Raw genomic sequence first — 22,697 nt, 5'->3', positions numbered from 1 at the left:
AAAATATTTTATTTATTTATTTGACAGATAGAGAGGACAAATAAATAGAGCAGCAGGCAGAGGGAGAGAGAGAAGCAGGGTCTCTGCTGAGCAAGGAACCTGATGCAGGGCTTGATTTAGGACCCTGGGATCATGACCAGAGCCAAAGGCAGAGGCTTAACCCACTGAGCCACCCAGGTGCCCCAAGTCTTTTTTTTTTTTTTTTTTTTAAAGATTTATTTGAGAGAGTGAGTGAGTGAGAGGGAGCACATGAGCAGAGGGAGAAGCTGACTCCCTCCCCACCGAGCAAGGAGCCTGACTGGAGACTTGGTCCCAGGACCCTGGGATCATGACCTGAGCCAAAGTTAGATGCTTAACTGAACCACCCTGGCATCCCAAAAAGTCATTAAATTTTAAAATCTTTTAAAGTATTGTTTGGTGTTTAATATTCATCTTTATTAACTTTATCTGGAGTACACACCTGAGTTGTTCTGAATCAGGGACAGTTTATTGTCTCATCACTTCTTCTTCCTCTTTTTTTTTTTTTTTTTTTTTTTTTTTTAAGATTTTGTCAGGGGGAAGAGGGGGAGCAACAAGCAGGAGGAGAAGCAGGGAACCTAGTATGGGACTTGATCCTAGGACCTTGGGATCATGACCTGAGCCGAAGGCAGAGGCTTAACCCACTGAGACACCCAAGCCTTCCTATTTCATCACTTTAATTATGTTGTACCATGAAAAAATAGATTATACACTGTCTTCTGGCCTCTCTTGTTTCTGGTGAGAAGTTAGCTGTTAATCTACTTGGGGTTCCCTTGTATGTGAGCAGTTGTTTTTCTCTTGCACCTTTCAGGATTTTCTTTTTGTCTCTGTCTTTCCATGTCTTCATTCCAATGAGTCTGTGTGTAGCGCTACCCTACTTGAAACTTTTTGAGCTTCTGGAATATATAGATTGGTTTTCAGCCAATCTGGGAAGTTTTAACTATTATTTCTTTGAATATTTTTTCTGCTCCTTTCTCTTTCTTCCACCTCCCTCCTTACACATAGATTGGTGCTCTTAAAGGAGTCTTGCATTTCTCTGAGGCTCTTTTCATTTTTCTTCATCCTGTTTTCTGTTCTTCGGCTTTATAATCTCTGTTGATCTATTTTCAGGTTCCCTGCCAGATCAAGTCTACTGTTCTAGTCTACTGTTGAGTCCCTCAAATGAATTCTGAAGTTTGGTCATTGTACTTTCCAACTCCAGAATTTTCATTTAGTTACTATTTTTTAATTCTTATTTTTTTAGATTTTGTTTTTTTGTCAGAAAAAGAGAGAGAGAGCACAAACACTGGGAGCAGCAGGCAGAAGAGGCAGAGGGAGAAGCAGGCTCCCCACTGAGCAGGGAGCCCGATATGGGACTCGATCCCATGACCCCAGGATCATGACCTGAGCCGAAGGCAGCTGCTTAACCGACTGAGCCACCCAGGCGCCCTTCATTTAGTTTTTATAGTTTCTTTTCATCAATAGTGTCTCTTTGGTGAGATGTCTACTTTGTTAAGCAGTTCCTAGGACATATCATGGCTACTTTGATGTCTAAATTTGGCATCTGGTCCCTTTCATTGGCAGTTTCTGTTGCCTGATTTTCCTCCAGCATGTGGGTCCCAGGTTCCTGGTTCTTTGCAGGTCTTATGTTGAAAACTGGACCTTTCAGTTAATCTATTACAGCAGCTCTAGATACAGATTCCTCTTTGCCCTCTCTGGGACTTGTATTTCATCTTGAGGCTTGACTAGGCTATGTTAGCAACATCCATTTCCCCACCAGCCAGGAAACTCTGGTGTGGCTCCTGGTCGTGCACATGGTACCCGGGGCTGCCAGTGGCTTTAGCTCTTGAAAACACTTTGTGTCTTTCCCTGAGCTCTAGGGTAAGATGCCCGCTTCATTTGATGTCCCACCACTCTTATTAGGCTCTAATTAGGACTGATTGTTCTTTTGTTTTCAACAGTGCCCCGGGGCAAACTTGCTCAGCAGTTTGATCCAATTAAATTCTGGCAGGGATGGTTTTTTGAGGTCACTCTTTTGTTTTTTTCCTGACCCCAGGAAAGTTCTTTTTAGATACCTTTTTCTGGTCCTTTCTAGTGGGTTAGCTGGTCTACAGTTTATCCCACTGTTCTTAAGAGGAGCTATTGTGTTTTAGGAGTACCCTGAGGCTTGACCTTTCCTACAGACTTCTTCAGATAGAGTCCTTCCTTCTCGGAATGCTTTGGAATTCCCGTGCTTATGGACTGCCTCTTCCTGTGGCCAAACTGAGCCCGTGCTCTGGGAGCTGAAGACCATGGTAACTCTCCAGGGTGGACCCTATGCCCTAGGAGTGAGCTGGGGTGAAGGTGGTTGGGGTCCCTGGGGTCTTGGCTTGCTGCGCCTGGAGCAGAGCTAGGACGGGGTGAGTAGGGATTGGGTAGACAAAAGGGAGTCCCTAACCCTTCAGCTATGATCCCCAGGAATTTCAGTTTAGCTTCTTCAGCCTGGAATTGGAGGGGATGGAAAATGTGGGCAGACTGCCCCTCCCATTGAGAGATGCTAAACTTTGATTGGGAGCTGAGGGAAAGGGAGCCCCGACTTCTTGGCCATATTTGCCCGGAGTGAGACCTTCATCAAGCTGAGCTGGAGGTGGGGGAAGGATGGGGTGGGGAGAGGGTGGTGGCTCATTAGCCACAGACTCTTGGTTCTTATCAAGTTTAACTAGATTTTCTTCAATAAATGTTTCTTCATTTGACATATGCCCTTAGAATTTCCAGGAACTTTGGTATTTTGTTTCATGGTTTCCACCAGCTTTGTTTTGCCAGGAGTGGTCCAAAGAGTTTCTCACACTGACATCCTGGAGTGGATTAGCTATCACAAACTACACCAATCCCAGGGCAACGCTGTGAAGGGCAGTTTGGAAAACCTCCCATACACGTGGCTGGACATTCCATAGAATCAATTTTCTCTCTATTTCCAGAGGAGAAGGGCATTTGCCTCTCCTTTCCCTCCCAAAAGGAGAAAAACCGTTGCTACTTGGAGGCAGGGTAGGAAAGCATTCTGGGTTCTCTAACCCTTTGCAATGTAAACACATCTCTCTGAAGTCAGATAAGCTCCAGCTTTTGACCTGAAGAGGTCTTCAAGGTTCTGAGTCTCATTTCCCTTGAAATATAAACACATAAAATATCAACCTCCAGAATTAGGTGAATCTCTCTGGAGCTCTCAACCTCTGCAGTTGAAAATTAACTTTCCAAGGCTTGGCTCTTAGCTCAGGATCTGAAGTTTTTAGCAAATTTATTCAGAAAACCCCAGCTGCACAGAAACACAAACTTTTCTCTCTACCCAGGGATTGCACCTCCTTGTGTTTCTCCATTGGGGCTACTGCTAAATATTTCCATAATGTGCCACTCCTTCCTCTGGTCAGTTTATTTTAGTCTGACCAGCAGGAGATAAGGTCAAGTCCATTGGGTTTGTTGTAAACCACACTTACCCAGCTCTTGCCCGCAGAACTCCAAGGGCAGGACGAGGTCATCCCACTGCAGTGGTCTTAGCCTCAGCCTCCAAGGCTCCTGGCTTTTGTCAACTGAACAAACCTTATTTACCTTCAAGGTCTACCTTAGAATGGCTGGTGGCTTCTCCATGTTTCTGAATTAACCTTGCCTGCCTGGCCTGAGGCTTATGCCCAGTTTCAGCTGGATAGACTCTCTTGCTGTGTCTCTGTCAAATAAATAAAATTTTAAAAATCCTCCTCCTCCTCCTCTTCCTTCTTCTTTTAAAGATTTTATTTGACAGAGAGGGAGAGAGAGAGAAGGAACACAAGCCAGGGGAGTGGGAGAGGGAGAAGCAGGCTTCCCACGAGCCGGGAGCCTGATGTGGGGCTGGATCCCCGGGCCCTGGGATCATGACCTGAGCCCAAGGCAGAGACTGAACGGCAGAGTCACCTGGGCGTCCTGACATTTGGAATATTTCCGATAAGCGCCTCTAGGTGTAGGTCAGTGTTTTCCCCAGAGATAAATTAATGCCTGCCTTTCATACACCCCCAGAGGGTACACATGGCATCACTGGGAACAGAGAGTTTACAGCTTGTAGGGCCCCCAAGTGGGATTATATATCAGTCAGGCGGCCTAAGTGCATAAGATCCCTAAGGAGGCCTTCCACCAGTTGATAAGTTTTGGGGTTTCCCCCACTTTGGCCCAAATTACTCCATTCAGTTCTTATTTGCAGAGGGACTGACTTCAGGCAGTCAGTTTCAAGCAGGAGCTGGGCTCATCCCTTCCTGTCTGGTGAGCTGTCAGGCTTCAGGAGCACAGGCAGTGCTCGGTTTCAATTTGGGGTGCTGACAGCAGCAAGGCTGGCAGTTACGGAGAGGGGCCCAGCGGTGGGCAGCAGGTCAGGAGAGCAGTGAGGAGTGTTCTGGGAGGACGGCTCCAGGATTCTGAAAAACAAACATCATGAATCGCCTGCCCTTCATCTCCTGGGTCTGAAGTTCTCCCTTCTCTGGGGCCTTGATTTTGGCTCTCCTTTCATTGTCCCTAAGTCAGTGTGTCTCGTGACTATAACTTCACGGAGTTTTTCCCATCATCCTCTGCTCTCTCTTAGACATTTCACCCACAGGGGCTGGGTGCAAGAGAGACAAAAAGCCTTTTCACAGAACATTTTCACACAATTCACACAGACTTAATTAATCATTACATCTGCATCTCCTAAGACCCTTTTTTAGGCAAGCTGATCTGGGATTATTGTTAGAGGAGAGCAAAAGCTACAGCATGTCCGGGAGACTGGTCAGGGCAGAATTCTGAATTAAAAGATTTTTTTGAAATAGATGTAACCTGTCCCCGCTCTAACTGTCCTGATCGTGAGCCAGTGCAAAGCCTAGAGAGGATCAGCCCTCCATGGTGACCGCTGCCCTGGGTGATCAGAGGGGAGTCAGACCAGCACCTCGTTGCTGAGTGACCCCTGCCAGAACCAGAAAAGGCACAAATGGCCAGAAAGGTCAGAAAGGCCGAACACACAAAGCCAACAGCAATGAGATCTCGCCGAGAGAGGGCCCAAAGTCCCCTCTGATTCAAAGTGCCAGAGCTGGTGAAGGGGCCGCCAGGCTTCTCCTGATTTTGACCTTCCTCTGCCTTGTGGCTTTCCTGGGAATCCCTCCAGGAATGAGGCTGGCTCCATCAGCGGCAGCCCTACCAGACAACAGCCCTTTCCGTGGCACCTGTGTACAATCCAGACAGGCCCACCAGCATTCATGCTTTCCACACACATGCACATTCCGCACGCACCCAAAAGGGGGTCTTTCAGCATTCCCAGAGTTCAGCGCACATGGCAACCACACCTATTATAGTTTAGCAGAGCTGAAAACCTGGAAACAAAACAAAACAAAACAAAACCGTGGCTTTTCCTTGCTTGGGGCAGCAAGAAGAGAGGGCTGCCTCTTTCTCATGCTATGAACTTCTGCCCAGCTATCGGGGCCTTTCTTGCAAGGATTTTTATAAAAGTGCATTTTACCTGTCAGTCATGGAGTCTGAGTTGACCCATTCCACAAATGCGAGCATCTGATTTCTACAAAATCTCATTCCTCACTACCTTTCCCGAAGCAAACACATCTGCACGGAGTCTCCCACACCTAGAATCTAGTTTTCAGGTCTCCAAATTGATGGTAAGAAGCCAGTGGTTTTCTCCTGAATGTCAGAGAACCTCAGGACTAAGAGATGTCCATTCCACTCACAGTGACAAAAAACAAGGACAGCCTTCTCTATGCAGCCTTCCCTGAGGGAGGGAGTGGGGGAGAGGAGCACAGAACATCCAAGTCAATTTCTGCTGTTGGTTCAGAAGCCATAACACAGAAAGCCATACGAAGTTTGTTGTTGTTGTTGTTTTGTTGTTGTTGTTTCATATGAAGCAGTTTTTAAACTCCTTTTCTCCCCCTGCAAAGTTTTGCACAAACTCCTAAGCAGTTAAAGTTAGCTTTTACGGGATGAAATCACAGCTGCAGGGAGAAGCTGTCTCCTTCCCAGTGGAGAATGCAGAAGTGGGGCAAAACGCAGGCTACAGAGTGGGGTTTCATAACTGCCCTCTCCTTCCTCTGCTGGGCACGTGCGAGAATGCTCCAGGACTCCCTGTCCTTGCTCAGGGAGCCTCCAGTCCACATTCTGCAGCATCTCCATTTACCCCGTGTTCTGCGTCCTCTCTCCCCACATGGTGCCTGGAGTCAGTGTCCCCGTCTCCCCCTATGTAAAGGGACTAGTGCAGGGCCTTCTGAGACATAAGAGTCAGGTGCGGTCCCAAGGAACTAGGGAGCAGAGGGGAGCTGGGAAGGGTCTCCAGAGTGGTGATCCAGACCCCTTCCCCTGCGGTGTTGACTCAACCCCCAGACTCGGGAGCTGATTAAGTCTGTCTCCTCCTCTCCTGTAGGAGAGCAACACAGGCTTCTCCTGTCCCACTTGAGGCCCCCCTGTAAGGATTTTTGGGTCCCTCTGGAGCAAAGAGCAAAATCCTTATCTGGATGCTCCAAGCTTATCTCCTAATCCCGGACTCACACATTCCTCAGTCTTTTCAGCCCAGCTGCTAATTCCTGTGGAAATTCTTCAAATCCTGCTAACCAGCCTCTGGGCTCAATCTGTCTCTTGCAGTAAGCCACGTGACACATAGGATGCCGTCATCTTTGTTGCCATAACTGTTGGGCTTTTGTAAGCATCTCTATTAATTTTATTCTGAATGCACATGATAGATTAGTTATTATTCACACAAAAATAAAAAAATATTCTTAGGCAAATAATTATTTGGCACCAGGATCTTCCCCATCATAGCCCAGTTGCTTACCCCTGGGGCAACGTGATGAAAGCCAGATGGAAAAATCTCCAGCATAGGTGGTTAGACTCTCCAGAGGTGATGAAAAAGGGGTGGAGAAAAAGGGATTTTCCTTCCTTATATTCAGAAGAAAGAGGTAACTGCTTCTTTGTCTTTTCCCACGGGGTGGGGGGGGGGTGGAGAAACACCTTTGTTATTTGGAGACCGGACAGAAAAGATCCTGGGTTCTCCCTCTGACCTTCTGGAATATAAATACATCTCTGCAGGAGCCAGAGTGACCCTGGTGGCTCCAGTTTTTATGACCTAGAGCTATTTCCAAGGTCATGGGCTTCATGTGCCCTTGAAATATAAACACACCTTCAGGGTTCATTAAATCTCTCTGGAGTTCGCACATTATAAAGTTGTAAATTAACTTAGCTGAGGATCCCAAGATTTCAGGAACATTTACCTAATAGAAAGCTCCAACTCTTAGTTTCTGCTTCTCTTGCTAACGGTTTGCTCCATTGTGCTGTAGTTAGAAGCAGGACAGGTACAGGACTCTCATGACCCAGACGTGTGTGTCGCTCCAGGCACTTCCACGAGAAGTGTCCTTGCTCTCGGACACCTGGGTTTAGGCACCGGGCCTTGGGTTGAGGTGGCATTGGAAAGGTGAGGCGGCGGACTGCATATAGGGTTGGTGAAGTGAGCAGCATGTTGGTGGCAGGAACACTGTGCAGTACTTAGGAGAGGGGTATTTCCTAAGTAAAAAGTTTTAGGGTTTTTTTTTTTTTTAAATTTTATTTATTTGAGAAAGCAACCAAGAGAGAGCAGGGTGAAGGGCAGACGGAGAAGCAGACTTGCTGCTGACCGGGGAGCCAGATGAGGGAACCAAGAATGTCAGTCTTAAGACTCCTAGACAGGAAGGGGTGCCTGGGTGGCTCAGTGGGCTAAGGGTCTGCCTTCAGCTCAGGTTATGGTCCCAGGGTCTCAGGATCGAGCCCCCCATTGGGCTCCCTGCCTACTTCTCTGCTGATCCCCCTTCTTGTGTGCTTGCACTCTCTCTCTCTCTGTTAAATAAAATCTTAAAAAAAAAAAAGAAAAGAAAAAGAAAGACTCCTCAACAGGAAAAAGAGGGGACTAGAGAAGCAATAATCTAGAAAGTAGTGTTTTAAAAGATCTGTTGGGAGCACCAGAGTGGCTCAGTCTGTTAAGCGTCTGACTCTTGATCTCAGTTCAGGTCTTCATCTCAGGGTTGTGAGTTCAAGCCCTATGTTGGGTTTTATTTAAATATACGTTGGAGCCCCTTTTCTGGGCTGAAACTTTGAATGGGGTAGGGAAGCCATATCTATGTAGAAGGCAAAGGGTGAAGGCAGCTAACTGTTACAGATGGACCCTAGCGGTTTCTGCCTAGACATACAGCATGATGGGTATGAACCCACACTCTTTCCACCAGCACGTAACCTGAGAGAATGCGTGGCTGCTTCGGGTCAGAGGTGCAGTAATGGATGGCTTGGTGTGAGGTAGACGTTCGGCAGCTCGAATCAGAGGTCTTACGACCCCACCTGTAAAATTCAGAGCCACTGATAGGAAGCAAGACCTACAGCCTCTTTCAAGATTTCTCAGGATGGTGAACTTTCATTTCATGACTAAGGCAGTGACCTTGTGAAAATTTGCTAAAGGCCTGCTGAGGTGCAGTCACATCTGCCCAGATGTGACATGAAGGGTGTGATTGAAGAAAAGGAATTCACAGTCTTAAAGTCGAAAAGTTTACGTCTTTCAAGTCTCCCACAGCTTAGAAGGACTTTTCAGTAAAACTACATTGATATGAACTGTATCCCTGGATATAGTACTTTTTATCTTTTAAAAGTTAATATTTCAAGAGGCCAAAATAACCCGTAATCCACTTGAAAGCAGCTGGAGCCTAGCAGATAGTCTGGGAGAAGCGAAAGAGACCATTGATGCAGAAACTCTGTGATGATTTCCAGACTGGGGCAGGTGCGGCTCCCAGGTGGGCGTGAGGGTGGCCGAGCCCTGAGCAGCCCCCAGCACCTGTGGGCATGGATAACCCTCCCTGGATTCTGGGGCGGGTCCTGGTCATTATTCTGGGCCACCTGATCCCCCACCTCCATCAATAGGAACTTTGCAGACAAGGCGGCTATTTGAGCGACCTTTGGTAAAGGCGTACGTGTGTGCGGTGTGTGTGGGGTCTGGGAGAAAAGGCGGCACTCAGTGTTCATCTCATGATGTAGACTGGGGCCCTCTCCCGGCTCCCAGCACCCCGGACCCCAGTCCTGTTTGGAGCAGGGGGCCTCTCCTGGGCTCCATGCACCACCACCCAGACCCAGCTGCAGAGGCGAACTGGCGGGGTGGGGTGGGGGTGGGGAAGTGGATCCAGGCTCTTTCGGGACCAAAGGCAACTTTTTTCAACAAATGGCAAGGATTACCTCCTCCTGAAATAGATGTGGTGTTTATTCATGATTCGCCTCTTTAAATGCCGAGTTAATCTTACATCGTGGACGGTGATACTGACTTATTGGCTCCAGTTCACAAGGCTCCCTTTCAGGAGAGTTTGAAAGGCGTCCCGTTCTCAGGGCTGTAACTGTAGATGGCCATCGGAGGGCCAGCCCTACCGCCCTGACAGTTCTTATCTTCCCCTCTGATTTCTACCTGCAAAAAGGAAATCCTTCCTCATCCGGAGGACAGTGCCTATTGTAGCCTTCCCAGGACGGGTTTCCCCAAGCTGTTAAAAATTAGCAACCCTAGGTCAAGTTTCTGCTTCTCATTCTTCTCAAGGCTTATCCCAGACTTGGCATGATAATGATGAGTAAGGCAGCAGGAGCCCCGACATCTTTTCTGTGAATACCCATCACTATGGCATCCTAGCTTTGCAGCATTTTAAGGCACTGAAATAAAAGTCCAGCTGGTAGAGAATCCAGAAGATTTCCTGCAGCTCTTGGCAGGACAAACACTTCGCCCACAGCAGAAAATATGTGGAGGAAACCAGTGTCAAAAGCCCTTGACTAAGAAGTCTGACTGGAGATGTGTTTTGCCGCCGGTTACAGGAGACGCCCTAACAATGGCACGAACAAATGTTGGGTAGATTTGCCTCATGAAAAGAAGCTTGGGGGTTGGGGCGCCCGGGTGGCTCGGTTGGTTGGGCGGCTGCCTTCGGCTCGGGTCATGGTTCCAGGGTCCTGGGATCGAGCCCCGCATTGGGCTCTCAGCGGAGAGCCTGCTTCTCTCTCTCCCCATCTCCCTGCCACTCTGCTTACTTGTGCTCTCTCTCTAGCTGTCAAATAAACAAATAAAATATTAAAAAAAAGAAGAAGAAGCAGCTTGGGGGTTGGCAGCCTGGGGCCCGCACGGTGGCTCAACTAGGTGACCAGACACCTGGGCTTTTTACTCTCTTTCTGTTCCGCCTTCCTCAAAGAGTCGTCTTTTGACATCATGTTTGTCACCTAATGGTCACAAGATGGCTGCCTCCTCTTCGGGTTCCGTGCTGGAAGAGTCAAGAAGGAAAGGAAAAAAGATGAAGGCGGGGCTTTTCCTTGTGAGGTCTCTTCTAGCTGTGGCCCCTGCCTGCCTTATCCCAGGAACCGAAGTGATGTCGCATGCCCACTAGTTTTAAGAGAGGTTGGGAAATTGAGTGATACATTTTCCGACCTCTACACTGGAGGCAGACCATGACAAAGGTGACTGGGAATGTGTGTTGAATGTGTCAACCTATGGTATCTGCCACCAGGTGTCACAGTAAAATAGTACTGAAGAGAACAAAGCAGGGCTAGCCTAGGTTTTACCAACCTGAACGGTTGGTTGGGGAGAACGACATGGGCAGGACTGGTGTCTGGTCACATAGGCTGTGGGGGTTGGGAAAAGAAAAGTCAGTATGTCATAGTCAGTACGTGGAGGTGGAGGACTTGAGCCTGGGTCAGCCTGACCAGTTGTAAGGCTCTCTTTATTATCCTGGGCTGTTGTGCTGCTGTGCAAATGTCTGCACGGCGGCATGTCTGACTCTTCTTATGATGGCCGTGCCCAGGCACCCACCAGCTTCTGAGAGTGGCATTCAGGAGGGGGACCTGGAGGGCACATGGGTGGTTCAGTGGGCTAAGCCTCTGCCTTCGGCTCAGGTCGTGATCTCAGGGTCCTGGGATCGAGCCCCACATCGAGCTCTCTGCTCAGTAGGGAGCCTGCTTCCCCTTCCATCTGAATGCCTCTCTGTCTACTTATCTCTAACAAATAAATAAATAAAATCTTAAAAAAAAAAAAAAAAGGAGGGAGACCAGGAAGACAGTCCTAGTCCTACCAGATATAGCCCGCCTATTGGGTTATGATTGCCTCCAACTGTCGCTCTCCCATTAGAATCAGAGCCCCTTGAAGGCAAAGACTGTGTTCTGATCCCAGTTGTATTCCCAGGAACTGACATACAGTAGGTACTCAATAAATATTTGCTGGGTACGAAATGATTGCAGGACTGGACTGTGGTAACATCCCTGTATTAGGAGTACTAATGCTACTAATGCTATGCCAGGGTAGTGCTCATTCAGTGTTTCATAAGGAGACCCTGTGGGAAGGAGAACTCTGGCTGATGGGCTCAGAGAACAATTCAGGGAAGAGTCAAGTCAGCATCTGAGCCAGTCTTCGTGATCCTCAAACACGGGCCTGGGGAAGTGTGCTCTAGGTGGAGGAAACAGGGACAAATTTTCTCAGACTATGGAGAGAAGTCACAGCCAATGGGTAACACAAGGTTTTGGAGAAAGGAGATTGCAGCCAAGTATGAATGGGAAACGTCGGCTTAAATAAACTCAATTATCCATCACAGGTCTCAGAGCCTTTAACAATGCTCCTGTGACTCCAGCCAGTGTTCTCAAACACTCAGTCTCGGGACCTTTCCTTGTAAAGTCTTTCATGGAATGAGTGCCCCACAGAACACGTTTTGGGAAACACTGATCTAGCTCAGCCCCACATGTATAGACCAGGAAAACGGAGACTCAGAGAAGAGAGCTGGTTTAATCGGAGCCACAGAGCAGAACCTGGATTGGAACCACAATCATGTCCCTTGACTTCCGGCATAATGCTCATTCGTTACGTGAGGACTATGTATGCAAAGGACAGCTTCTTTGTTACAGGGACCTTTTTAAAAATTTATCTATTACTCAGACAACAACGTTGGTTTGTTGTTTGGCCCCCCGATTTTGTATGGTGGTATTTCTATTCATTTCCATGACTCTGAGCTGCCAGTCCCTGGCATTGTCGTGTGTGGCCTCCGGAATCTAGGAAAGAAGGTTCATCTTCAGTCAGTCCCAGGTTGGCCTCAAGGGCCAAGAAAAGGGATTCTGCACGGCCATTTTTAGGGACATGCAGGGCCGCTGCAGTTTAGACCTGTGCCTCCCTCCTCAGTTCTTCCTTGCCCCCCAGCCCTTACACCTGGTTGGTAGGCTGAATGGCACCCAAAGATGGCCACGTCCAAACCCCTGGAACCTGTGAATATGTTACCTTACGTGGCAAGCAAATGGGACTGTGCAGATGTAGTTCTGTTTTGGACTTGAGGAAGGTTATCCTGGATTGCCTGGGAGGGCTGATCTAATCACCGGAGCCCTTAAAAGCAGATAACTTTATCTGGCTAGAACCGAAGGGAAGCAACAGAAGGGCAAGTCGGAGAGAATCACAGCATAAAAAAGACTCCACGCTGTCTTTGAAGATGAAGGGGGCGACGTGACAAATACAGGTGGCTTTAAATTGCTGAGGAGAGGCTCCCTTCTGACAGTCATCAAGGGAACAGGGACTTGAGTCCTAAGTCCTACAACCACAAGGAACTGAATTCTGCCCAAAACATAAATAAGTGTGGAAGCTGACTCTCCTCCAGAGCCTCCAACGAGAGCCTGGGCCATGGGCCTGGAGCAGAGGAACAAGTGATCTATAGACTGTGAGATAATAAATTTGTGTTGTTTTAAGCCATTAAATTTATGGTAATTAATTTTGACAGCCTTAGAAAACAGACTCCGTTGGGGTAAAGTCATTAACATATCCAGAGTGGGGGTCTGAAAGGAAGAGAGGTTAGGGCAAGGGCACCACAGGGCCTGGAGGGCTTTGGGGTCGAGGTACTGAGTTTTAGTGTTTTAAAAAAAACAGGCAGGGAGGACTAGAGGGTGGGAGCACCTGCGTGGCTCAGTGGGTTAAGCGTCTGTCTTAGGCTCACGTCGTGATCCTGGGGTCCTGGGATAAAGCCTCACATCAGACTCCCTGCTCAGTGGAAGTCTGCTTCTCCGTCTCCCTCTGCTGCTTCCCCCACCCCCTGCATGTGCTCTCTCCCTCAAATAGAAAAAAACAGGGGCGCCTGGGTGGGCTCAGTGGGTTGAAGCCTCTGCCTTCAGCTCAGGTCATGATCCCAGGGTCCTGGGATCGAGCCTCGCATCAGGTTCTCTGGTCAGCAGGGAGCCTGCTTCCTCTTCTCTCTCTGCCTGCCTCTTTGCCTACGTGTGATCTCTATCTGATAAATAAAAATCTTAAAAAAAAATAAATTAAAAAACAAAACAAAACAAAGCCAGCCGTTTTGAGTCATGTGCACCCTTTCCTCCCGGCCAGGTGTCCCCGTAGCTCTACCCAGAATGAGAGTGGTGGTCAGGGGGAAGGCTGCTAGAGGCCAAAGGGCTCCCCGAAGTAGGGCCACTTCTGTGTCTTTTCTACGTCCTATGTTCTGTCTGACAACTGAATCATAGCGGCCCCTGTCATAAAGACCCAAAGCCTCTGCTATTCGGCTGATAGTGGTTATTCGTGACTATATCCCTCGAAAAGAAAGGGGCGACTAAGTTATTACCCCTGACAGGGCGAAGTGTGGTTATTACTGTGGTGTTGGAACAGCTCAGGCTCCTGAGCGAAGCCTTTTCAACAGAGGACATGTCCCAGAAGGGGAGGTGTGTGTCTAGGAGTTCAAAATAAACATCACTATGTTTGAGAAAGAATCCCAGCTTCCCTGGGTGATAACCCAACTACCCTCAGATCTAGAGCCAGTCTCTGCGGCTTTGGAACTCTTTTGTTTCTAAGTGCCAGGGAAAGTGTTTGCATGCTTTTATTTTACTAAAATAAAAGGAAGACACGGAGAGGGGCTTGGTTTTGCTGGCCTGAAATCTCTCTTTTTTGTTCCAATTTTGTTTGATTTTCTGAACCTATTTAAGGTTATAACACAATAGATCTAACTATTTCAAGCCATGGAGATTTCTGCACAGCATCTTATCTCTGATGAGATACACATTGCGACAAAATACTTGCATTTTTAAAAGTGCAGGATTAGTTTTAATGTTAAAGGAATCTGGAAATTCTGTCTTGGATAAAAGTACAGTTTAAAAATCAGAGAAGCTTCTTGGATTACTTAGAACAAAACATCCTTTTTTTTTTTTTTTTTTAATTTAAACTTGAGTGGATCTGCAGGCTGTTTTATTCATGCTCTATTGTCATCTCTAATGCATGTAGAAGATACCTTTCTCACAGTGTGATTCAGTACGGGCGCCGAAAAAAGACGGTCTCGGGTTTCGTGTGTGCAGGTAATTAGCTGACTTTGAGCTGCTCAGTTCAACTGTTTGAAGGTCAATAATGCATGAATTTCTGGCAGACTGTCTAGCACGGAGTCCATAAACTTGTATGGGGACTCAACATTTTTAGAGTAGAGAGAATTTTGTGTCTTGAATATGAAATAAGTAATGTTGGGATTCTTTTTGCCTGGAATTTAATTTTTATGGACACAAAAAAGTTCTGATGTGTTTTCCAAATTTGCAAAAAAAAGTCTTCTGTTTTGCATATTTGGTAGCACATTCTCTTAGGAACTTTGAAATCACATTCAAGTACCCCAAATTAAAATGTCAGAATTTAGATTCCTCACAGAGACCCTCTTGGAATTTGTGTGTCTTAAAAACGTAAGATAAGTGTTAACATTGCATGGTATTTAATTTTTTTCCTCTAAAGGTAGAGGTTTTTTGTGTTTTTTTTTTTAAAGATTTTATTTATTTATTTAACAGACAGAAATCACAAGTAGACAGAGAGGCAAGCAGAGAGAGAGAGGAAGGGAAGCAGGCTCCCTGCTGAGCAGAGAGCCTGACTCCAGTCATCCCAGGACCCTGGGATCATGACCCGAGCTTAAGGCAGAGGCCCAGTCCACTGAGCCACCCAGGCACCCCACGGTACAGTTTTTATATACAACTTTAATTGAGTCCTTGAAATTTAACTAGAGCATTGAATTATCAAAAGAAACTCCGTTTAGATAAAGATCATTTTTTCTTCAAAAGTTTTCTCAGTGGACAAAGCAAACACAGGATTGGGCCGAGCAGAATGCCTCTTGATTTGGGTTCTGCCTTTCTCCCCAGGGGTCTGGGATCGTGTGCTTTCTCTGCCTCTGGCTCTTTTCTCCAAAATGGTTAAGTTAGCAAACCTCACCCTCAGCTGTCTGATAACCTCTCAAGATGGGGAGCGAGTGTGTCGTTTGACCCCGGGTATTGTTCCCCTTGCGTTAGACCTTCCCTCGCGATGCTGGGACCAACCGCTGTCCCGCTTCTGTTGGCTTGTGCTCCCCATCCCACTACCCCGGGAAAATAACCTCACTGGGCCAGCTACTGTGCTGACACCAGTGCGCCCATTTATCAGAGGGCAAAGTTTAGGCTCCTGTAAGGTTACCAAAGCTTCCAACTGGTGATCTGTAACTGGCGGATTTAGGAGTCCAGTGGCCCCGGTAGAAGATTTCTCTAGTGCCACAGATCTGGGGGACAGTGTGCTTGGTCTACTCCATCTGCCTTCCGGGGTGTCTGGTGCAAGGCAGTCCGGCTGTGTCCGTATTTGTCATGAACATATCTCTTGATATTTGACCCCGGGGTAGGAGTATTTACATCTCAGGATTTGGCCAGGAAATGGCTCTTTTAGCCACTTTTCTTTGCTGATAGGAAACAGTCAAGATAGGGTATTCTTCTAGAGGCCTCCAGCGGGGGCGTATGGAGGAGGTCTTTGTGTCCTTGACAAAGAAACCACCACCTTTTCCTCAGAGGAGGACTTTATTGACTCTGGGCTGTTGGTGGGCTCCTGTCACCAGCTCAGGAGCAAGCCACACTTTTAGAGTTGTGCTCCTATCAGCCAGGGGCTCTCTTGGCCACTGTTACAAGGCACCAGGGACAGGGATTGATCGCCCAGGCTTTATATGAATTTATAGCTTCACACAGGAGTCTGGTTCTTGTCACAGTTGTAGGATCTCGAGCTAGAAGAGGTCTGCTCTAGACTTGACTGGGGGTCAACAATCTTTGACAATTCAGAACTCCACGCTTCTACTTGCTGATTGGGGATCTACATACACTGAATTTGCCTTGCGCTGTTTTTTATTCTTCTCCCCAAAAGTGGGCTTTTAAAGAAAAATGGTTTTAAAACTCATCATAGAGGGGTGCCTAGGTGGTGCAGTGGGCTAAGCCTCTGCTTTCGGCTCAGGTCATGATCTTAGGGTCCTGGGATCGAGCCCCGCATCGGGCTCTCTGCTCAGCAGGGGACCTGCCTCCCCTTCTCTCTTTGCCTGCCTCTCTGACTACTTGTGATCTCTCTCTCTCTGCCAAATAAATAAATAAAATCTTAAAAAAAAAAAAAAACCTCATCAGAATTTGGAAACTCAAAAAAAAAAAAAAAAAAAAAAAGTAAATACCCACCAGATCCTTTGAGAGTACAGCAAGGTAAGCAACAAAAATCTTTGCAGAAAAGGTGGCATCAAATGTAGTAGGCGCCAATATATACAGTCGGACTTTGTTGGTATTTCCGTCAAACCAGTCTTTCTGCCCAAATGCTTTTCCCATTTCTGCAGCACCCAAGAGTCCAAGACTGTGTAAACAGAGAGAACATTGTTGTGAACTGTTTGCTCTGGCATGCAGCCTCTCCTGGCCTCCCAGCCCCTCTACAGGTCAAAGGTCAAAAGTCAACACAGGCCCGGGCTTAAGGGTCCTCTTCAATTACTCCACAGTAATGGAGGATAAAGCCAAAGGACTGGCTTTCACTTACTGAGAAATCTGGTTACATCTATAAATGGGATCTTCTACACAGAAAGTTAATTTTTGGTGGAAAACTCTATTAAGGGTTATTGCATTCCAAAAATCCAAGGGCAAAAGTAACCAAGACAAAAAAAAAAAAAAAAAAAAAAAAAAAGATGGCTAGAGTGTGAACATGATTCCTGAGTCTATCACGGAAGTTCCCCATCAGGGTTCGCTCAGCTCTCTTGCACAAAAGAACCCTTGATGATTTATGCACCTGAAGAGGTCTCTTAGCAACGGCTGGGAAGGAAATGTACTGAGAAACTTGCTCTAGGCTTTGTTTAGAGGGAATGCCAAACCGGAGGTTAAATGCAATTTAACACGTTCTCTAAAATGCAGTGGACATGTTATTGTATTAATTTTAAGGAGCAGAAAAAGGCAATTTGGCTTCCTACTTGATTGTAGGTTTGTTTGCTCTTAAAATACTCATTCCCACACTGTGGTAGGAATTATGAATAACATTTCTGGGAGTGTTTTTGGATTTGGCAAGCAGTGTCAGGATTCTTTAAAAGAACTTGTTTGGGATTTTTAAAATGTAAGAAAAAACTTCTGCTGCTCATATTTCTGCTTGTTAAAAGTAGTGCTTTCTGAACAATCTATTTTCAGCTTTTATTTCGAATTGACTTTAGATGTATGGGAGATTGCAAAGAAATGTACAGGGATATCCCACGCATCCCTCCCACCAGACCTATGAAAAATCTGTTTTGACTATTTTTCCTATGAAAGGAGGAAATCAGCTTAAGAGTTGAGCTAAAAACTGGGCTGCTTCAGATCTAGCCCAAAGGCACAGTGGAGACCTGAGTACTGGACCCATCCTCGGTGAAGCCTTCCTGTTTCATTTGCCCCAAAATGGGCGGCTACCGGCAGGGGGCGCGGCAGGCAGGGATGTCAGACGCTGACACTCTAGCCACTTCTCCCTTCCTTTAAATTCTTCCTCCCTACCCCATCGCAAAGTTCAAAGTGACTGCGTTTAGGGTAGGGGTCTATTGAGGTTGTGTAGTTGAACCACCGAAAACCTTTTTAGGTTTTGCCCTATGCTTCGCCGGGACTCTAACCCTTATCCCTCTAGGAGAGAACTTTCTCCACCCTCTTTGAATTAAGGACTTTTCGTCCACTTGAAGGTGGGGGACGGAGAGGAGGTAATTCAAGACCACATGGAAGAAAAAGTCACTTATTAGATTGTTTTGGGAGACGAGGAAGAAGGTTATAAAAGTTTAAAGTCACTTATTTCAAATTAAGCACATAGAGTTATGTTAAAGAAGCACGGAACTATTTGAAATTGTACTTTTTCTGGTTGAGGAGGGAGTTGAAAGAGAAGGAAGTAAATCCCAGATGTGGATGGAAAAAAGAAAGGCAAAGAGGGGCGGAAGAGAGGCAGAGGCTTATTACCCTTAGCTTAGAGGTAGACTTTCTAGAAGGATTTTGAGGTTTAGCCCAGCTAATGTATCACTTGGACACTAAGTTTCATAATCCCATCTCTCATCACTGCCCTTTGAAATACTGATTAGCCATTCAGCCTAGCTTCTCAGAATGCTGCAGGTATCCTGGTGTCCATCCAGTGGAATAGCCACAAGCACACAAGAGGAGATCCTAACCTCTGTGGCAGACAGCAGCTCTGGCCTGTGTTGTAACCCTCCAGCTCAGAGATGCCCCCGCCTGCCAGATACAGAAGCTTAAGCACACAGGGAAACAGACCAGTGTTATGTATAGCAAACTGCTTCTCAGTTTCCTTATGGAAGTCCTCTATCTTCATCTGATACAATAAATACTATGGGCCACTCACCAGCTCTGGCTACAACACTTCACACCTTGCCAGTCCTCACCACCTTCCTTCCCCCTCAACTAGTAAAATGTATTGGCTTTGCTGTCACTGGGCAAGTCACCTGCACAGTATAACCAAGTTTTCTCAATTCTTTGACTTCCCTTTGGCTACTCTTGACTCCCCATGCAGTCCCAGGGCCATGTTTGTTTGTTGAATGGTTAGCTACTTTAACACTGTGATTATCAATACCCTCACCCTCTTACCATTCCCAAGCAGACCTCACCTGGGAAGTTGTTAGAAACACAGAATCATGGACCCTCCTTCGGACCTTCTGAATCAGAATCCGCACATTAGCACTCCCTCCCCCACCCTACCCCAGTGACTCCCTTATCACATTAAAGTTTCAGAAGCACCTGGCCTCCCTGGCTCTCACCCTTTTCATTCCAGATTGTCACCTGCCACCAACCACACTCCACACTTCAATCATCTTGAGACTCAGGGCTCCTTCATAATCCTTGTATTCATATATTTTTTTGAAATTTAGTACACTCCAGGAATGGCTCTTCAACCCCCCTTTCCACTCTTCAGCTCCTCACTTCTGTTTTTTTTTCTCCTCCCATTCCTATCCTCTCTCTCCCTGCCTTAACTTTGCAGAGATCGAGGACCTTGCTGTGCTCATGTGTATTTCTTTCTATGCTTCGGTGGATTCCTGGTCTTCTACCCTCCTCTACTCTTTTCTCAGGTCCAGGTGAATTCATATTTTTAGATTTTATTTATTTATTTGACAGAGAGAGAGATCACAAGTAGGCAAAGAGGCAGGCAGGGGGAGAGGGGGGAAAAGTCTCCTTGCTGAGCAGAGAGCCCGATGTGGGGCTCGGTCCCAGGACCCTGTGACTATGACCTGAGCCGAAGGCAGAGGCTTAACTCACTGAGCCACCCAGGCGCCCCATCTTCCTTATTTCTAAGGCAGTTCTTCTACCTGTGCCTTTTGCACATTTTCCTATTCCTTGTCCTACGGGATCTTGTTGTCTTACTGGTCTTCTCTCTCTCCCGGAAACAGGTACATTATTTCCTCGAAGCCTTTTCTTTTGGATGCAAATGTGCAGAGCTCTTCTTTTAAGAAAATCACAATGTACACACATGTTCACATTCACTTGTTCCTGCTCCCTTCTGGTTTGTGTTCTGTTTCTCCTCTTTCAGAATCCGATTTTTCCAACAAATGGTATAGAACAGTGGTTTATAATTGGAGCAGTTTTGCCTCCATCCCCCCATCCCTTCTGGGGACGTTTGGCGATGTCTGGAAACTTGTTTGGTTGCTGCAACTGGGGGAGAAGCTACCGGCATCTAGAAGTGGCAGAGACCAAGAACACTACTAAACACGCTGCAATGCACTCGACGACTCTGCACAACAAAGAATTATCTGGCTCGGCAGACCGTCTTGGTTTTCCTTTGATTTTCTTGGTTATCACACGGAAAATCCTATGTCCCAGGGAACCCCTCAGTCCTGAGCATACTGAGATGATTGGTCACTTTATATCTGGCCCCCAATGTCAAAAGTGCCAAAATTAAGAAGCCTTGCTCTGGAAGGAGGATCCATTACCTTTTCCCTCACTTAACTCCCTTCCCTTCAGCCTGACATTTAGTTTCTGTGTTCTTTTCTATGAAAACAGTTCTCTTGAAAGACACCAGTGGTCACCTTTCAGTCAAGAAAGACAATGACTGGGGCGCCTGGGTGGCTCAGTGGGTTAAAGCCTCTGCCTTTGGCTCAGGTCATGATCCCAGGGTCCTGGGGTCGAGTCCCTATCAGGCTCCCTGCTCAGTAGGGAGCCTGCTTCTCCCTCTGTCTGTCACTCTCCCTGCTTGTGCTCTCTCTCTCTCTGACAAATAAAATCTTAGGAAAAAAAAATAATAAAATGGCCCTTTTCCTCCTCCCTCCACCTTTCTGATCCCTTTTAAGCATTTTGACACTGTTGTTTTACTATTTCAGAGCCTCTTTTTCTCACACTTTTGGTTCTCTACCTCCTACACCCATTATTGGGCCTTCTTGCTTTTGTGGGTCCCTATTTCTACTGTTTCTTAACTGTAGGTAGCCTCACAGTTTAGTGTTTCTTGGCTGTCTTCCTATATCTCCTACTGAAGAACTTATGCCCTCCTCAGCTTCAGATCTTCTCTGTTTTAGTTGATTCTCAAATCTCTTTCCTGAGTCCTAGTCTTTCATTTCCAAGTAATTGAGTGATTCCCTTGGATGCTCACCAGAATCTTAAACTCTAACATGAGTAACAGCAGGTTAAGAACATTTATTTAAGATGTTGGCAAGGAGGAGGCACCTGGGGGGCTCAGTCCTTAAGCATCTGCCTTCCGCTCAAGTACAGATCCCAGAGTCCTGGGATCTAGTCTCATGTCAGGCTCCCTGCTCAGTGGGAAGCCTGCTTCTCCCTCTCCCACTCCCCCAGCTTGTGTTCCCTCTCTAGCTGTCACTCTGTCAAATAACTAAATAAAAATCTTAAAAAAAAAAAAAAGACATTGGCAAGGAGGAAAGACAATACAGTCTAGCTTACATTTCTTTTCTTTTTTTTTTTTTTAAGATTTTATTTATTTATTTGACAGAGATCACAAGTAGGCAGAGAGGCAGGCAGAGAGAGAGGGGGAAACAGGCTCCCCGCTGAGCAGAGAGCCCCATGTAGGGCTCTATCCCAGGACCCTGAGACCATGACCTGAGCTGAAGGCAGAGGCTTTAACCCACTGAGCCATCCAGGCGCCCCCTAGCTTACATTTCTGATCCGTCTTCAACTTTGGTGTGATAATAACTCTTAAACTCTATCCAACCAGGATAACTCTATTCGTGCTTTTATATACCTTGTGCTTTCCTCTTTCCATGGTTTTGCTCTGTCTTCGTGCTTTTGGAAAAATTTTTTGACCTTTCCTTCTTCAAATCTTCCTAATCATTCCAACCAGGAAAATGTGGAATGGGGCACCTGGGTGACTCAGTGGGTTAAGCCTCTGCCTTCAGCTCAGGTCATGATCTCAGGGTCCTGGGATTGAGCCCCTCATTGGGCTCTCTGCTCATCAGGGAGCCTGCTTCTCCCTCTCTCTCTCTCTCTGCCTGCCTCTCTGCCTGCTTGTGATCTCTGTCAAATAAATAAATAAAATCTTTTTTAAAATATGGAATGATGAAAATGCTGGATTAGGAGTCAGAAGACCTGTTTTTGTCACTTCACTTGCTTTCTGACCTTGGGACAATTACTTGAGCTTTCTATGGATTGTGTGTGTGTGTATGTATGTATATATATGTATATATGTATACATATGTGTGTGTGTGTCTTAAGATTTTATTTATTTGACAGAGAGAGACAGCAAGAGGGGGAAAACAAGCAGGGGGAGTAGGAGAGGGAGAGAGGGAGATGCAGGCTTTTTGCTGAGCAAGGAGCCCGGGACCATGACCTGAGCCAAAGGCACCCACTTAACCGACTGAGTCACCCAGGCACCCCTATGGCTTTCTTTATTTTAAGTAAAGAAATGGGAATTCCATCCCTGCCTGCCTCAGAAATCTAATATGATTTTTAAAAAGTGCTTCGAAATGTATGAATTACCATGTAAGCATTGTCTGACCTAAACTCTGATAGCACTTTGTGACTTTCATCCGGAAATTTACTACCTCTTGCATGTAAAGTACTGACAAATTCTACAAACTTCTTAAAAACTAGGGGGCCCGAATGTAAGCCTTTTTCTTTTGTGCTTTCTACCATTGTTCCTGTTATCAGATTGGGAGGAAGAACCGATGAGAAAAATAGTAATGCCACGTGCCATTCAGTTTTTATTGGGGCGCTGGGTAGCTCAGTGTTTAAATCCTCTGCCTTCGGCTCCGGTCATGGTCTCAGGGTCCTGGGATGGAGCCCCACATCAGGCTCTCTGCTCAGCGGGGAACCTGCTTCCTCCCCTCTCTCTGCCTGCATCTCTGCCTACTTGTGATCTCTGCCTGTCAAATAAATAAATTTAAAAATCTTTAAAAAAAAAAAACAACAAAAAACTAGGGGGCCCGAATGTAAGCCTTTTTCTTCTATGCTTTCTACCATTGTTCCTGTTATCAGATTGGGAGGAAGAACCGATGAGAAAAATAGTAATGCCACATGCC

The 22,697-nt window shown here is 46.5% G+C and overlaps 1 protein-coding gene across 2 annotated transcripts in view; it reads left to right on the top strand.

The window, feature by feature from the left end:
* Nucleotides 1-22,697, top strand: part of STOX1 (storkhead box 1) — a 55,570-nt gene that overhangs the window by 22,477 nt on the left and 10,396 nt on the right. The window lies entirely within an intron of this gene.

Source organism: Mustela lutreola, chromosome 4, assembly GCF_030435805.1.
Source record: "Mustela lutreola isolate mMusLut2 chromosome 4, mMusLut2.pri, whole genome shotgun sequence".
NCBI lineage: Eukaryota > Metazoa > Chordata > Mammalia > Carnivora > Mustelidae > Mustela > Mustela lutreola.
The sequence above is the reverse complement of the archived record's forward strand: the minus strand, read 5'-3'. Positions and strand labels throughout refer to the sequence as shown.